Source organism: Hypanus sabinus, chromosome 31 (assembly GCF_030144855.1).
Source record: "Hypanus sabinus isolate sHypSab1 chromosome 31, sHypSab1.hap1, whole genome shotgun sequence".
Classification (NCBI taxonomy): Eukaryota; Metazoa; Chordata; class Chondrichthyes; order Myliobatiformes; family Dasyatidae; genus Hypanus; species Hypanus sabinus.
The window spans coordinates 35,226,133-35,240,850 of NC_082736.1; the positions used below are offsets into that span (position 1 = coordinate 35,226,133).

General features: G+C 58.8%; 1 pseudogene; it reads left to right on the forward strand.

Annotated features, from left to right (window-relative positions):
• LOC132384079 (protein phosphatase 1B-like) overlaps positions 1-14,503 on the forward strand; it is a 67,910-nt pseudogene extending 53,407 nt beyond the window's left edge.
• Positions 14,504-14,718: the final 215 nt, after the last annotated feature.

Genomic DNA, 14,718 nt, shown 5'->3' on the forward strand with positions numbered 1-14,718 from the left:
TGACTCCACCTATCACCTTCCAGCTTTCCTCCCCCCCTGCCTCCGTATTCCAGCATCTTTCCCCCCTTCCTTTCCAGCCCTGACGAAGGGTCTTGGCCCGAAACGTTGACTGTTCATTCATTTCCAAAGGTTCTTCCTGGCCTGCTGAGTTCCTCCAGCATTTTGTGTCATGCTCTGGCAACTCCCTTCAGAGTTCTGAATGGTCAGAGAAAAGTACAGCACAGAAACAGGCCCTGCCTGCCCTTCAGCCCATCTAATCTGTGCTGAACCATTTCACCTGCCTACTCCCATCGACCAGCACCAGGACCGCAGCCCTGCCGTCCCTGGACCCATCCAAACATTGAAATCGAAGCTCACATGCAGCCCTTGAGTTCCACACTCTCCCCATCCTCTGAGTGAAGAAGTTTCCCCTCTTAATCCCCCTTAAACTTCTCACCTTTCACCCTTAACCCGTGACCTCTAGTTGTCATCCCACCCAACCTCAGTGGAAATGGCCTGCTTGCATTTACCCCATCTATGCCCCTCATAATTTTGTCTTCCTCTATCAAATCTCCTCTGTCTTTTACATTCCAGGGAATAAAGTCCGCACCTATTCGATCTTTCCCTGTAACTCGGGTCCTCCAGACCCGGCAGCTTCCTTGTAAATTCTCTCAGAATCAGAATCAGACTTTAATCTCGAAGTACCTGTGCACATACAAGGAATTTACTTCCGGCAGATGTTGTCTCTCTGCTCATAACAATAATAATGATAAATATAAATGAAAATATAGATTACACATACAGGTAGTGCAATCCAAGTAATAGTTAGCCGACAGTTAACCGGCAGTTAACTGTTCAGCAAAGTGACCGCAGTAGGGAAAAAACTTCTCCAGTACCTATTAGTCTTAGTCTGGAGGGATCTGAAGCGCCTACCAGACAGAAGGAGTTCAAACAGTCCGTGCGCAGGATGGAAGGAGCCCTTTATGATGTTCCCCGCCCTCTTCTTCAACCTGGAAGAGTACAGGTCCACAATAGAGGGCAGGGAGGCTCCAATGATGCGCTCGGCAGTCCTCACTGTGCGCTGTAGTCTGGTTCTATCCTGCTTGGTGGCGGCTCCAAACCACACAGTGATGGAGGTGCACAGGACAGACTCAATGACTGCAGTGTAGAACTGCAGCAGCAATTCCTGAGGCAGACCATATCTCTGTACTCTTTCAAACTTGTTGACATCTTTCCTGCAGGTTGGCGACCCAGACTGCACACAATACTCCAAAGGAAGCCTCATGATTCTGCTTTCATACTTCACTATTCTGTAGTGAAAGTTTTGCCTTTGCGCGGCATTGCCGCAGTGAACAAACAGATCGGTATCGGAGGTCCTGGAGCAGGGTCCCGGCCTCCGGCTGTTTATTCCTCTCTGTGGGTGCCCCCCGACTGGCTGAGGTCCTCCAGTTTTCTGTGTGCGTTGACCAGAATTAGGTTAATCATCACTGACGTCAGGCACGTCCGTATAGCTGGGGTGCCGAAGACTTTTGCACAGCCCTGAATTTGTCGACGTGGAGCAGAGAGCGAGGATGTAAATCTGGCGGGAACAAAGGATATTGGGAGTGGTGGGGGTGGAGCGCTGTGGGGAGAGAAGGAGTGCCAGGGGCGGGTGCAGACACACCCAGCCATGAGACACCGGGCAAGGTCATTTGATTCTGAACAATCGGTTTATTGATCATTACAGAATGTCTCTCTGGTGCTTCCTGCTCCCTCCCCGCTCCCCGACCATGATTCCCCTCTCCCTGCCCCCTTCCCACTCTCAGTCCGCAGTAGAGACCCAGATCAGAATCAGGTTTATCATCACTCACAAGTGTCGTGAAATTTGCGTTTTTACTGTGGCAGCCCTTTGTCTCGGGCTCCCTGGACACAAGTTGGTGCCGCAGACTCGTGCACGGTACGCCAGCTTGTGAGACTCGTTGCTTTGCAACAGCACTACGGTGCAATGTGCCCTAAGTTATTGCCGCAGAGCCCAAACAGTGAGATAGTGGCATGGGTTCAGTGCCCGTACAGAAATCCGGCGGTAGGAGCCGTTTTGGAAACATTGAGTGTGTGTCTTCAGACACCTGTACCTCCTCCCTGATGGCAGAGGGGAAGAAGCTGTTCCTGAATCGTTGAGTGTGGGTCTTCAGGCTCCTGTACCTCCTCCCTGATGGCAGAGGGGAAGAAGCTGTTCCTGAATCGTTGAGTGTGTGTCTTCAGGCTCCTGTACCTCCTCCCTGATGGCAGAGGGGAAGAAGCTGTTCCTGAATCGTTGAGTGTGGGTCTTCAGGCTCCTGTACCTCCTCCCTGATGGCAGAGGGGAAGAAGCTGTTCCTGAATCGTTGAGTGTGTGTCTTCAGGCTCCTGCACCCCCTCCCTGATGGCAGAGGGGAAGAAGCTGTTCCTGAATCACTGAGTGTGTGTCTTCAGGCTCCTGTACCTCCTCCCTGATGGCAGAGGGGAAGAAGCTGTTCCTGAATCGTTGAGTGTGTGTCTTCAGACTCCTGTACCTCCTCCCTGATGGCAGAGGGGAAGAAGCTGTGCCTGAATCGCTGAGTGTGTGTGTCTTCAGGCTCCTGTACCTCCTCCCTGATGGCAGAGGGGAAGAAGCTGTTCCTGAATCGTTGAGTGTGTGTCTTCAGACACCTGTACCTCCTCCCTGATGGCAGAGGGGAAGAAGCTGTTCCTGAATCGCTGAGTGTGTGTGTCTTCAGGCTCCTGTACCTCCTCCCTGATGGCAGAGGGGAAGAAGCTGTTCCTGAATCGCTGAGTGTGTGTCTTCAGGCTCCTGTACCCCCTCCCTGATGGCAGAGGGGAAGAAGCTGTTCCTGAATCGCTGAGTGTGTGTCTTCAGACACCTGTACCCCCTCCCTGATGGCAGAGGGGAAGAAGCTGTTCCTGAATCGCTGAGTGTGTGTCTTCAGACACCTGTACCCCCTCCCTGATGGCAGAGGGGAAGAAGCTGTTCCTGAATCGTTGAGTGTGTGTCTTCAGACTCCTGTACCCCCTCCCTGATGGCAGAGGGGAAGAAGCTGTTCCTGAATCGTTGAGTGTGTGTCTTCAGGCTCCTGTACCTCCTCCCTGATGGCAGAGGGGAAGAAGCTGTTCCTGAATCGTTGAGTGTGTGTCTTCAGACTCCTGTACCTCCTCCCTGATGGCAGAGGGGAAGAAGCTGTTCCTGAATCGCTGAGTGTGTGTGTCTTCAGGCTCCTGTACCTCCTCCCTGATGGCAGAGGGGAAGAAGCTGTTCCTGAATCGTTGAGTGTGTGTCTTCAGGCTCCTGTACCTCCTCCCTGATGGCAGAGGGGAAGAAGCTGTTCCTGAATCGCTGAGTGTGTGTGTCTTCAGGCTCCTGTACCTCCTCCCTGATGGCAGAGGGGAAGAAGCTGTTCCTGAATCGCTGAGTGTGTGTCTTCAGGCTCCTGTACCCCCTCCCTGATGGCAGAGGGGAAGAAGCTGTTCCTGAATCGCTGAGTGTGTGTCTTCAGACACCAGTACCCCCTCCCTGATGGCAGAGGGGAAGAAGCTGTTCCTGAATCGCTGAGTGTGTGTCTTCAGACACCTGTACCCCCTCCCTGATGGCAGAGGGGAAGAAGCTGTTCCTGAATCGTTGAGTGTGTGTCTTCAGGCTCCTGTACCTCCTCCCTGATGGCAGAGGGGAAGAAGCTGTTCCTGAATCGTTGAGTGTGTGTCTTCAGACTCCTGTACCCCCTCCCTGATGGCAGAGGGGAAGAAGCTGTTCCTGAATCACTGAGTGTGTGTCTTCAGACTCCTGTACCTCCTCCCTGATGGCAGAGGGGAAGAAGCTGTTCCTGAATCACTGAGTGTGTGTCTTCAGGCTCCTGTACCCCCTCCCTGATGGCAGAGGGGAAGAAGCTGTTCCTGAATCACTGAGTGTGTGTCTTCAGACTCCTGTACCTCCTCCCTGATGGCAGAGGGGAAGAAGCTGTTCCTGAATCACTGAGTGTGTGTCTTCAGGCTCCTGTACCTCCTCCCTGATGGCAGAGGGGAAGAAGCTGTTCCTGAATCGTTGAGTGTGTGTCTTCAGACTCCTGTACCTCCTCCCTGATGGCAGAGGGGAAGAAGCTGTTCCTGAATCACTGAGTGTGTGTCTTCAGGCTCCTGTACCCCCTCCCTGATGGCAGAGGAGAAGAAGCTGTTCCTGAATCACTGAGTGTGTGTCTTCAGACTCCTGTACCTCCTCCCTGATGGCAGAGGGGAAGAAGCTGTTCCTGAATCACTGAGTGTGTGTCTTCAGGCTCCTGTATCCCCTCCCTGATGGCAGAGGGGAAGAAGCTGTTCCTGAATCACTGAGTGTGTGTCTTCAGGCTCCTGTACCCCCTCCCTGATGGCAGAGGGGAAGAAGCTGTTCCTGAATCGCTGAGTGTGTGTCTCCAGACTCCAGTACCTCCTCCCTAATGGTGGTTCAAGCTCGAAGTTATCAGAGTGCGTGTAGATTCATCTTCCTGCGGGCATACTCAACAAATCTATAGAACAGTAACAGGATTGATGAAAGACAGCCCAGCTTGGGTGGCAAAGAGAACAAACTGCAGATACAAATAATAACCATGAATAAATAGGCAATAAATATCGAGGACATGAGACGAAGAGTCCTTGTCAGTGAGTTCATAGGTTGTGGGAACAGTTCAGTGTTGGGGTGAGTGGAGTTACCCTCTCTGGTTCAGGAGTCTGATGGTTGAGGGGTAATAACTGTTCCTGAACCTGGTGGTGTGGGACCTGATGGTTGAGGGGTAATAACTGTTCCTGAACCTGGTAGTGTGGGCCTGATGGTTGAGGGGTGATAACTGTTCCTGAACTTGGTGGTGCGGGTCCTGAGGCTCCTGTACCTTCTACCTGATGGTTGAGGGGTAGTAACTGTTCCTGAACCTGGTGGTGTGAGTCCTGAGGCTCCTGTACCTTCTACCTGATGGTTGAGGGGTAATAACTGTTCCTGAACCTGGTGGTGCGAGTCCTGAGGCTCCTGTCCCTTCTACCTGATGGTTGAGGGGTAATAACTGTTCCTGAACCTGGTGGTGTGAGTCCTGAGGCTCCTGTCCCTTCTACCTGATGGTTGAGGGGTAGTAACTGTTCCTGAACCTGGTGGTGTGAGTCCTGAGGCTCCTGTACCTTCTACCTGATGGTTGAGGGGTAATAACTGTTCCTGAACCTGATGGTGCGAGTCCTGAGGCTCCTGTCCCTTCTACCTGATGGTTGAGGGGTAATAACTGTTCCTGAACCTGGTTGTGTGAGTCCTGAGGCTCCTGTACCTTCTACTTGACGGTTGAGGGGTAGTAACTGTTCCTGAACCTGGTGGTGTGGGCCTGATGGTTGAGGGGTAATAACTGTTCCTGAACCTGGTGGTGTGGGACCTGATGGTTGAGGGGTAATAACTGTTCCTGAACCTGGTGGTGCGAGTCCTGAGGCTCCTGTACCTCCTTCCTGATGGCAGCAGAGAGAAGAGAGCACGGCCTGGGTGCTGGGGGAGTCCTGATGATGGACGCTGCTTTCCCATGACAACGTTTAATGTATCTGTGCTCAGAAGTTGGGTGGGCTTTACCTGTGACGGACCGGGTCGTCTCCGCGACTTCTTGTGGGAATCCCTTAATGAGAAGGGGGCAAGTCCTGGGGTGGTGTGGGCACTGCCTCCTTTCGGGGGTGCCCTTGGTTCTGGGGAGACCCGTGCCCTTGATGGAGCTGGCTGCAGCTTCTTCGGGTGCCGTGGCCCCTCTGCCCCAGAACGCTCCGTGCAGGATTTCGTGGCAGTCCGGATCCCCTCAAATCCTAATTGGCCCAGGATAGATCCTGAGCGATGCTGGGGAAACCCCCGCCGGTAGCTGAGGCAGCCCGTCGCTGTCCGTCCCTGGCGCTAGGGGGCATTGTGGTGGGGGTTTGTGGAGAGAGGGGACTGATCAGGCCTTGGCTTCGTTTTCCTCAGGGCAGCCGAGATAACATGAGCATCGAGCTGGTCTGCTTCGAAAATGCACCCAGACCCTCGGAGGAGGCCAAGCGGAGGGAAGCCGAGCTGGACGCCTACCCTGGAGGCCCGGGTCAAAGGTCAGGAACTCAGGCCCCTGGGCCCCTCTACACCCCCTCCCTCCCCCGACGTCCTGTCCTGTTCACCCCCCGGTACTCGACAATGGTGGGTTTAGATGTGCCCGTTGGCCTCGGGACCCCGGACCAGCGAGAGGATGGTGTAGATTTTCAAGCTGCTGTCTCTCAGAAACCAGAAACCTGGGGTTGATCATCCGATGCAATTCCCCGTTTCCCCTGCCCCCCGCTCTGCTCCCCTTCCGCTATCCCCTCCCCCGCTCTGCTCTGCCCCCTTCTGCTATCCCCTTCACTTTGCCCCCCCTCCGCTCTGCCCCCCTCCTCTCCGCTCTGCCCCTCCCCCTCCTCTCCGCTCTGCCCCTCCCCCTCCTCCTCTCTCCGCTCTGCCCCTCCCCTCCTCTCGCTCTGCCCTCCCCTCCTCTCCGCTCTGCCCTCCCCTCCTCTCCGCTCTGCCCTCCCCTCCTCTCGCTCTGCCCTCCCCTCCTCTCCGCTCTGCCCCTCCCCCTCCTCTCCGCTCTGCCCCTCCCCCTCCTCTCGCCTCTGCCCCTCCCCCTCCTCTCCGCTCTGCCCCTTCCCCCTCCTCTCGCCTCTGCCCCCTCCCCCTCCTCGCCTCTGCCCCTCCCCCTCCTCTCGCCTCTGCCCCCTCCCCCCTCCTCTCGCCTCTGCCCCTCCCCCTCCTCTCGCCTCTGCCCCCTCCCCTCTGCTCCTCTCACTCTCTCTGATCCCCCTTCCCTCCTCTCACCTCTGCCCCTCCCCTCTGCCCTCTCACTCTCTCTGATCCCCCCTTCCCCCTCCTCTCGCCTCTGCCCCTCCCCCCTCCTCTCGCCTCTGCCCCCTCCCCCCTCCTCTCGCCTCTGCCCCCTCCCCCTCTGCTCCTCTCACTCTCTCTGATCCCCTTCCCCCTCCTCTTGCCTCTGCCCCCTCCCCCTCCTCTCACTCTGCCCCCTCCCCCCTCTGCTCCTCTCACTCTCTCTGATCCCCCCCTTTCCCCCTCCTCTCACCTCTGCCCCCTCCCCCTCTGCTCCTCTCACTCTCTCTGATCCCCCTTCCCCCTCCTCTCACCTCTGCCCCCCCTCCCCCTCTGCTCCTCTCACTCTCTCTGATCCCCCCTCTTCCCCCTCCTCTCACCTCTGCCCCCTCCCCTCTCTCCTCTCACTCTCTCTGATCCCCCCTTCCCCCTCCTCTCACCTCTGCCCCCTCCCCTCTCTGCTCCTCTCACTCTCTCTGATCCCCCCCTTCCCCCTCCTCTCACCTCTGCCCCCTCCCCCTCTGCTCCTCTCACTCTCTCTGATCCCCCTTCCCCCTCCTGCCCCCTCCCCCCTTGCTCCTCTCTCTCTCTCTGATCCCCCCTCCCCCCACCCATCGCCCCTTCCCCGGTTGCTTCCCACAGCCCGACACCGTGTGCATTTCGCTGGGTTATTACATCGCCGCTGGGTTGAGGGTGAGGAATGGAATCTGAGGTGGTGAGAAAGGGCGTTGGTGGGCCTGTTCGTGTGGACCCCCCCAGCTGGGGGCTGCGGTGAAGCCTGGGAGGGGCCGTCACCGTCTCGGAGCAGGGAAGCTGGACGTTCGGCCCATCGAGCCGTGCTGGCCAAGAGGCCCCACCCCTGTCCCAGAACGATGGGCCAGGTGGCTCTCCCCAGCCCCACCGCCCTCGCGGAGGGATTATTCTGAATTCCCGCGGGCCTGCCTTTATAGTCTGGCATCGCCGTGGCGTCTCACCGGTCTACGTGTGGACTGTGACAATCCCGGGAGGTCAGATTGTGGCTCCCGTGGTCTGACAGGGGTGGGGGGGGGGGATCGATGAGGGGTGCGCGGGATTCCCTGTGGCGTGACGTGCCTCCCGAGTACTCTCTCCTGTTCTCTCTTCCCCTCCCCGCAGAGCTGGTGACCAACGCTGGGCCGGAGGGGCCGCCGGGAATGCTGGACGTGATGCACACCATGCTCATGGAGAATATTTCCAACCTGCCCCCGGGAGGGGGGCTCACCAGCAAGTAAGCAAGTGCCTTGACCCCCCCACCCTCTTTACCCCTCCCCGACCCTCGTCTGCCCCTCTCGCACTCCTCCCAGCCCTGTCCCCCTCCCTCACCCTCATTCCCCTTGGCCCCTCACTCCCAATCTCCCTACCTCTGCTGCTGTTGGGCCCCCCACGACGTTGCGTTGCCCCCGAGTCCTGGGCAGAGGTGCAGAGAAAGGCCGGTCACCCCGCGGGCAGCAGTTCCTCCCGGGTTAGTGTCCCTCAGAGGGTAAGACACGTCCCCGGTCGTGCAGGAGGCTGATCTGCGGGGGGGCGGGGGCTTGTGCAAAGCCAAGCGGTTGAAGGGAAGTGAACCTGGTGGTGTGGGACTTGAGGCCCCTGTACCCGCTGCCCGATGGGACTGTGAGACGATGGCATGGCCTGCGTGGCAGGGATCTGTGGTGGATGTCGACTTCTCGAGGCTGCCCCTCCTGGGGAGGATGGAGAGGGACATACTGGCCTGAGGCTTCTCGCCCCCTCCCCGCACGTTGGAAAGGACGTCCCAACGTGATGTGATGGAACCAGTCGGCACACCTTCAAGGGTGTTGCTTTACCCTGTCACAGACACCGTGAGGGGCTTGTCCGTCCGCAGCCCATACGGATCGGATCGGTACACAGTGCGCTGAGGTAGAACAGGGTCGAGCGGTCAGACTGGGGCGTTACAGTTACAGAGGAAGTGGGCTTCAGGGAGACGATAGGGCGCAGGGGCCGCGACGAGGTGGATTGTGGGGACGGGAGTCCGATCGCGTCTGGGTAGAAGCTGTCCTCGAGCCCGGTGGGACGAGCTTTCGGGCTTTTGCGTCTTCTGCCTGACGGGGGTGGTGGGTGGGGGGCCTTTGATTACACCGGCTCCTTTACTGAAGCAGTGTTCTGGAGGGGAGGCTGGAGTGTTTAAGTGCCCGAAGACATTTGAAGGTTGGGTGGGGGGGGGGGGGGGGGATGGCAGGCAGTGCTCAGCCCTGTTAAATCTTGCGCTGTCCCCTTCTGGATTTAACCCTTCGCTTCCTGCTCTTCCAGGCGAAGCATCATCGAGTCTGTGTACAACCAGCTGGTCCCGGAGCAGGCCGATCAGGTAAAACAAAAAACTGACAACAGCCTATTACCGTTGTCGCGTACCGTTCCGCTCAGCCTCCTCATGTGCGGAGGCAAGTTCAGAGTGAATCAATTCAGATAGCTTTCTTTACGACCCCATCCAGCTCTGACACCACTTTCAGTGAATTATGTGCCGGTAATCCCATATCCCTTTGTGTCTGCAGCAGAGGGAGACTCTCTCCCTCTCCCCAGCTTGCTGTATTAACTTAATGATTACATGTCCAGCAACACACACAGAATGCTGGAAAAACTCGGCAGGTCAGGCAGTATCTGTGGAGGAGACAGAACAGCCAAAGTTTCAGGCTGTGACCCTTCATCGGGAGTGTAGAGAAAGGGGGAAGAAGGGGGAGGGGGAAAGTGGGAGGAGTACAAACTGGCAGGTGAGGGGGAAGGTGGGTGGGTGTGGGTGAGGGGGATGAAGTGAGACACTGGGAGGTGATAGGTGAGACCGGGTGAGGGGGAAGGTGGGTGGGTGGGGGAGAGGGGGGATGAAGTGAGACACTGGGAGGTGACAGCTGAGACCAGGTGAGGGGGAAGGTGGGTGGGTGGGGGAGAGGGGGATGAAGTGAGACACTGGGAGGTGATGGGTGAGACCAGGTGGGTGGGTGGGGGAGAGGGAGGATGAACTGAGACACTGGGAGGTAATAGGTGAGACCGGGTGAAGGGGAAGGTGGGTGGGGGAGAGGAGGGATGAAGTGAGACACTAGGAGGTGATAGGTGAGACCAAGTGAGGGGGAAGGTGGGTGGGTGGGGGAGAGGGGGGGATGAAGTGAGACACTGGGAGGTGATGGGTGAGACCAGGTGAGGGGGAAGGTGGGTGGGTGGGGGAGAGGGGGGATGAAGTGAGACACTGGGAGGTGATAGGTGAGACCAGGTGAGGGGGAAGGTGGGTGGGTGGGGGAGAGGGGGATGAAGTGAGACACTGGGAGTTGATGGGTGAGACCAGGTGAGGGGGAAGGTGGGTGGGTGGGGGAGAGGGGGGATGAAGTGAGACACTGGGAGGTGATGGGTGAGACCAGGTGAGGGGGAAGGTGGGTGGGTGGGGGAGAGGGGGGATGAAGTGAGACACTGGGAGGTGATAGGTGAGACCAGGTGAGGGGGAAGGCGGGTGGGTGGGGGAGAGGGGGGATGAAGTGAGACACTGGGAGGTGATGGGTGAGACCAGGTGAGTGGGAAGGTGGGTGGGTGGGGGAGAGGGGGGATGAAGTGAGACACTGGGAGGTGATCGGTGAGACCAGGTGAGGGGAAGGTGGGTGGGTGGGGGAGAGGGGGGGATGAAGTGAGACACTGGCAGGTGATAAGTGAGACCAGGTGAGGGGGAAGGTGGGTGGCTGGAGGAGAGGGGGGATGGAGACACTGGGAGGTGATAGGTGAGACCAGGTGAGGGGGAAGGTGGGTGGGTGGGGGAGGGGGATGAAGTGAGACACTGGGAGGTGATAGGTGAGACCAGGTGAGGGGGAAGGTGGGTGGGTGGGGGAGGGGGATGAAGTGAGACACTGGGAGGTAATAGGTGAGACCAGGTGAGGGGGAAGGTGGGTGTGAGGGTGGGGGAGGGGGGATGAAGTGAGACACTGGGAGGTGATAGGTGAGACCAGGTGAGGGGGAAGGTGGGTGGGTGGGGGAGAGGGGGGATGAAGTGAGACACTGGGAGGTGATGGGTGAGACCAGGTGAGGGGAAGGTGGGTGGGTGGGGGAGAGGGGGGATGAAGTGAGACACTGGGAGGTGATGGGTGAGACCAGGTGAGGGGGAAGGTGGGTGGGTGGGGGAGAGGGGGGATGAAGTGAGACACTGGGAGGTGATGGGTGAGACCAGGTGAGGGGAAGGTGGGTGGGTGGGGGAGAGTGGGATGAAGTGAGACACTGGGAGGTGATGGATGAGACCAGGTGAGGGGGAAGGTGGGTGGGTGGGGGAGAGGGGGATGAAGTGAGACACTGGGAGGTGATGGGTGAGACCAGGTGAGGGGGAAGGTGGGTGGGTGGGGGAGAGGGGGGATGAAGTGAGACACTGGGAGGTGATGGGTGAGACCAGGTGAGGGGGAAGGTGGGTGGGTGGGGGAGAGGGGGGGATGAAGTGAGACACTGGGAGGTGATGGGTGAGACCAGGTGAGTGGGAAGGTGGGTGGGTGTGGGGGAGGGGGATGAAGTGAGACACTGGGAGGTGATGGGTGAGACCAGGTGAGTGGGAAGGTGGGTGGGTGGGGGAGAGGGGGGATGAAGTGAGACACTGGGAGGTGATCGGTGAGACCAGGTGAGGGGGAAGGTGGGTGGGTGGGGGAGAGGGGGGGATGAAGTGAGACACTGGCAGGTGATAGGTGAGACCAGGTGTGGGGGAAGGTGGGTGGGTGGGGGAGAGGGAGGGATGAAGTGAGACACTGGGAGGTGATGGGTGAGACCAGGTGAGGGGGAAGGTGGGTGGGTGGGGGAGAGCGGGGATGAAGTGAGACACTGGGAGGTGATGGGTGAGACCAGGTGAGGGGGAAGGTGGGTGGGGGAGAGGGGGGATGAAGTGAGACACTGGGAGGTGATGGGTGAGACCGGGTGAGAGGGAAGGTGGGTGGGTGGGGGAGAGGGGGGATGAAGTGAGACACTGGGAGGTGATAGGTGAGACCAGGTGAGGGGGAAGGTGGATGGGGGAGAGGGGGGATGAAGTGAGACACTGGGAGGTGATAGGTGAGACCAGGTGAGGGGGAAAGTGGGTGGGTGGGGGAGGGGGGGGATGAAGTGAGACACTGGGAGGTGATAGGTGAGACCAGGTGAGGGGGACGGTGGGTTGTTGGGGGAGAGGGGGGAAGAAGTGAGACACTGGGAGGTGATGGGTGAGATCAGGTGAGGGGGAAGGTGGGTGGATGGGAGAGAGGGGGATGAAGTGACACACTGGGAGGTGATAGGTGAGACCGGGTGAGAGGGAAGGTGGGTGGGTGGGGGAGAGGGGGGATGAAGTGAGACACTGGGAGGTGATAGGTGAGACCAGGTGAGGGGGAAGGTGGGTGGGTGGGGGAGAGTGGGGATGAAGTGAGACACTGGGAGGTGATGGGTGAGACCAGGTGAGGGGGAAGGTGGGTGGGGGAGAGTGGGATGAAGTGAGACACTGGGAGGTGATAGGTGAGACCAGGTGAGGGGGAAGGTGGGTGGGTGGGGGAGAGGGGGGATGAAGTGAGACACTGGGAGTTGATGGGTGAGACCGGGTGAGGGGGAAGGTGGGTGGGTGGGGGAGAGGGGGGATGAAGTGAGACACTGGGAGGTGATGGGTGAGACCAGGTGAGGGGGAAGGTGGGTGAATGGGGGAGGGGGTGATGATGTGAGACACTGGGAGGTGATGGGTGAGACCAGGTGAGGGGGACGGTGGGTTGTTGGGGGAGAGGGGGGATGAAGTGAGACACTGGGAGGTGATGGGTGAGACCAGGTGAGGGTGAAGGTGGGTGGGTGGGGGAGAGGGGGGATAAAGTGAGACACTGGGAGGTGATGGGTGAGACCAGTTGAGGGGGAAGGTGGGTGGGTGGGGGAGAGGGGGGATGAAGTGAGACACTGGGAGGTGATAGGTGAGACCAGGTGAAGGGGAAGGTGGGTGGGTGGGGGAGAGGGGGATGAAGTGAGACACTGGGAGGTGACAGGTGAGACCAGGTGAAGGGGAAGGTGGGTGGGTGGGGGAGAGGGGGGATGAAGTGAGACACTGGGAGGTGATGGGTGAGACCAGGTGAGGGGGAAGGTGGGTGGGTGGGGGAGAGGGGGGATGAAGTGAGACACTGGGAGGTGATGGGTGAGACCAGGTGAGGGGGAAGGTGGGTGGGAGGGGGAGAGGGGGGGATGAAGTGAGACACTGGGAGGTGATGGGTGAGACCAGGTGAGGGGGAAGGTGGGTGGGTGGGGGAGAGGGGGGATGAAGTGAGACACTGGGAGGTGATAGGTGAGACCAGGTGAGGGGGAAGGTGGATGGGTGGGGGAGAGGGGGGATGAAGTGAGACACTGGGAGGTGATGGGTGAGACCGGGTGAGGGGGAAGGTGTGTGGGTGGGAGAGAGGGGGGATGAAGTGAGACACTGGGAGGTGATGGGTGAGACCAGGTGAGGGGGAAGGTGGGTGGGTGGGGGAGAGGGGGGATGAAGTGAGACACTGGGAGGTGATGGGTGAGACCAGGTGAGGGGGAAGGTGGGTGGGTGGGGGAGAGGGGGATGAAGTGAGACACTGGGAGGTGATAGGTGAGACCGGGTGAGGGGGAAGGTGGGTGGGTGGGGGAGATGGGGTATGAAGTGAGACACTGGGAGGTGATGGGTGAGACCAGGTGAGGGGGAAGGTGGGTGGGTGGGGGAGAGGGGGGATGAAGTGAGACACTGGGAGGTGATAGGTGAGACCAGGTGTGGGGGAAGGTGGGTGGGTGGGGGAGAGGGGAGATGAAATGAGACACTGGGAGGTGATGGGTGAGACCAGGTGAAGTAAGAAGCTGGGATGTGATTGGTGAAAGAGGTAAAGGGCTGAAGAAGAAGGCATCGAATAGGAGGGTAGAGTGGACCATGGGAGAAAGGGAAGAAGGGGTGATGGGTATGTGAGGAGAAGGGAAAGGGTGGAGAGGGGGTAAGAATGGAGAGGGGAACAAGATGTGGAGAGAAGAGAAGTTGGCAAAATCAAAGTTCACGCCGTCAGGTTGGAGGCTACGCTGACATTTTGCCGTCCCCACTTCAGCATCACGGACAGAGAGGGGGAGACTGCCCCAGCCTGCCTCCTGACACGAGGATAGGTTGAAATTGGGAGGGTCTGAGGGGGAGGATTCCCCCAACACCCTAGCTGGAATTTAGAGCACACTGCCTCAGAGGCTGAGGCTCGTTTTTGTAGTTCTGTGACAAACCCTCGGTGCGTGGTGGGCCCCCAACCTTTTTTTCATGACATGGACCCCGACCGTTAGCCGAGAGGTCCGTGGACAGCCCTGAGTTAGGGAGCTGATCCAGCCAGTCTAGCCCTGGCCTCGCACAGAACGATTGACAATGACCGATTCATCTGCTGACCGGTGCGTCTTCGGACTGTGGGAGGAAACCCACGCGGTCACGGGGAGAGCTTACAAACTCCTTACGGGCAGCGGTGGGGATTGAACTCTGAACTTGGTTGCCCTGAACCGTTACAGCTGACGTTTCCACTGCCGTGGGAGGGGGGGGCCGCGTCCTGCGCCGTAACCGGTCTCCGTTTTTCTCGCAGGAGCTGGAAGACGCGGGCGGCACATTGTAACAGGCGGTGCCGGTGGGTCGGCGTGGGAGCACCGGACGGTCTCAGCCCGGAATTCGAGGAGACGCGTGTGTGTGTGTGCGTGCGTGTGTAGAAGAGAATCCCGCGCCATATTTATGGACTGTCTCCCTTTCGCCGGTCTCCCAGTGATAGCCCCTTTCGCATCATCGCTGTTCGCCTCTGCTCGTTACTCAGTCACCCCCCCCCACCCCCCTGCTCCCCACCTTCCCATCCCGACAGAATTCCGCTAACGTTGGACCCTCCGGGGCTGTGCGAAGAGCTTTTCGCTTGATAATCGTTTACCTAGTTTTTTTTTAAAAAAACTTCTGCCCTGACCCGTAGTGTGCTAAC